Raw genomic sequence first — 2,886 nt, 5'->3', positions numbered from 1 at the left:
TAGTGTAAATGTCATTTTCTGATTTGTAATAAATGCATTTGTCACTTTCATTCACCTTAAACTCATTCGAGACCATTAAATCGTTAAACTATTCATGCCACTGTTTAGGTTCTTGCTTAAGACCATACAACGACTTATCTAACTTGCAGACCTTATTTTCTTGCCCATGTATTACAAAACCTTCAGGTTGTTCCATATAGATTTCTTCTTCCAAATCACCATTTAAAAAGGCAGTCTTAACATCCATTTGATGTACTAATAAATTATGTATCGCATCGATCGATATTAGTACTCTAATGGATCTTATTCTAGTAACATGTGAAAATGTGTCGAAGCAAACTACATTTTCTCTTTGTCTGAAACCCTTAGCTACAAAGTGAGCCTTGTATTTATCCAATGTGCCATCAGGTTTCAATTTCTTTTTCAATATCCACTTACAACCAATAGGTTTGCAGCTAGGAGGCAAGCCTGCTAAATGCCAGGTCTTACTAGACTCTAGAGAATCCATCTCATCATTTATGGCTTCTTGCCACAAATCAACACCCAAAGAAGTCAAAGCTTCTTGGACTGTTGATGGATCCTCTTCCAATGTATAGACCATATAATCAGGTCCATACTTTCTAGCAGTTCTTGCTCTCTTACTTCTTCTAGGTTCTATTTCAAACTCATCGTTATTATCAATATTCCTAATCATAGGTATGTGACAAGTTATTGTGCCCCCCACTATTCCTCAATTTAAAAGGGAATTTCATTTCATTGAAGTCAGCATCGTTAGAATCAATGATCACTTTTGCGTTAAGGTCATAAAACCTGTACGCTTTGTTGTTAACGACATACTCAATGAATACACATTCATAGGCTCTACTTGCGAGTTAAACTCTCTTGGGGTCTGGTATCCGGACATAAGCCAGACAACCCCAAGTTATCAAATAAGACAGATTTTGGTTGTCTATTCATAATAATTTCATATGGGGAAATTTTGTTTTTACTCTTGGGGACTCTATTTAGCACATAACAAACAGTTAATAAAATTTCACCCCACCAAGAGGGTGCTGCACCAGAACTTAACATAATAGCTACAACTAATTCAGTTAAAATTCTATTCTTTCTTTCAGCTTTACTTTACCATTCATTTCAGGTGAATATGGTGCAGTTGTTTCATGAATAATGCCATTTAATTTATAAAAATCATTAAACATGTTAGAGTTATACTCAGTGCCTCTATCGCTTCTAAGTTTCTTTATTTTCTTGTTGAGTTGATTTTCAGTTTCAGTTACTTATAACTTAAACATGTCATCAGTGGTGTACCCTTTCCCAACAAATACCCCATTCTTAGTAAGAGTATACAAGTCTGTTCCTATGGTCTGGGTGAAACCAGCCTTATTAAGAAGAAAACCAGAAACTAGATTCTTCCTCATATCTAGAGTGTACATCACATCTTTAAGAATCAGAGTCTTCCCATATATAAATTCCAGCTCTACATCACCAGTTCCATCAACAATAATGGTGTGGGAGTCACCCAACAACACCTTCTTATCATCAGCATCCGTGTATGTTTTGAACATAGCACGGTCGTAGCAGACATGGCGGGATGCGCCAGTATCTACCCACCACCCATCAGTTCCTCCAACAGGTCCATACTCTCTAGCAGTCCTTGCTCTCTTACTTCTTCTAGGTTCTATTTCAAACTCATCGTTATTATCATTATTCCTAATCATAGGTATGTGACAAGTTATTGTTCCCCCACTATTCCTCAATTTCAAAGGGAATTTCATTTCATTGAAGTCAGCATCGTTAGACTCAATGATCACTTTTGCGTTAAGGTCATAAAACCTGTACGCTTTGTTGTTTACAGCATACCCAATGAATACACATTTATAGGTTCTACTTGCGAGTTTAACTCTCTTGGGTTCTGGTATCCGGACATAAGCCAGACAACCCCAAGTTATCAAATAAGACAGGTTTGGTTGTCTATTCTTAATAATTTCATATGGGGAAATTTTGTTTTTACTCTTGGGGACTCTATTTAGCACATAACAAACTGTTAATAAAATTTCACCCCACCGAGAGGGTGTTGTACCAGAACCAAGCATAATAGCTACAACTAATTCAGTTAAAGTTCTATTCTTTCTTTCAGCTTTACCATTCATTTCAGGTGAATATGGTGCAGCTGTGTCATGAATAATCCCATTTAATTTATAAAAATCATTAAACATGTTAGAGTTATACTCAGTGCTTCTATCGCTTCTGAGTTTCTTTATTTTCTTGTTGAGTTGATTTTCAATTTCAGTTACATTTCAGTTACATATAACTTAAACATGTCATCAGTGGCGTACCCTTTCCCAACAAATACCCCATTCTTAGTAAGAGTATACAAGTCTGCTCCTATGGTCTGGGTGAAACCAACCTTATTAAGAAGAAAACTAGAAACTAGATTCTTCCTCATATCTAGAGTGTGCATCACATCTTTAAGAATCAGAGTCTTCCCAGATGTAAATTCCAGCTCCACATCACCAGTTCCAGCAACAATAGTGGTTGGGAGTCACCCAACAACACATTCTTATCATCAGCATCCGTGTATGTTTTGAACATAGCACGGTCATAGCAGACATAGCGGGATGTGCCAGTATCTACCCACCACCCATCACTTCCTCCAACCATAATCAGGTCCATACTCTCTAGCAGTCCTTGCTCTCTTACTTCTTCTAGGTTCTATTTCAAACTCATCGTTATTATCACTATTCCTAATCATAGGTATGTAACAAGTTATTGTGCCCCCACTATTTCTCAATTTAAAAGGGAATTTCATTTCATTGAAGTCGGCATCGTTAGACTCAATGATCACTTTTGCGTTAAGGTCATAAAACCTGTACGCTTTGTTGTTTA

This window comes from Lupinus angustifolius, chromosome LG15 (genome assembly GCF_001865875.1).
Source record: "Lupinus angustifolius cultivar Tanjil chromosome LG15, LupAngTanjil_v1.0, whole genome shotgun sequence".
Classification (NCBI taxonomy): Eukaryota; Viridiplantae; Streptophyta; class Magnoliopsida; order Fabales; family Fabaceae; genus Lupinus; species Lupinus angustifolius.
This window is presented reverse-complemented; position numbering follows the sequence as displayed.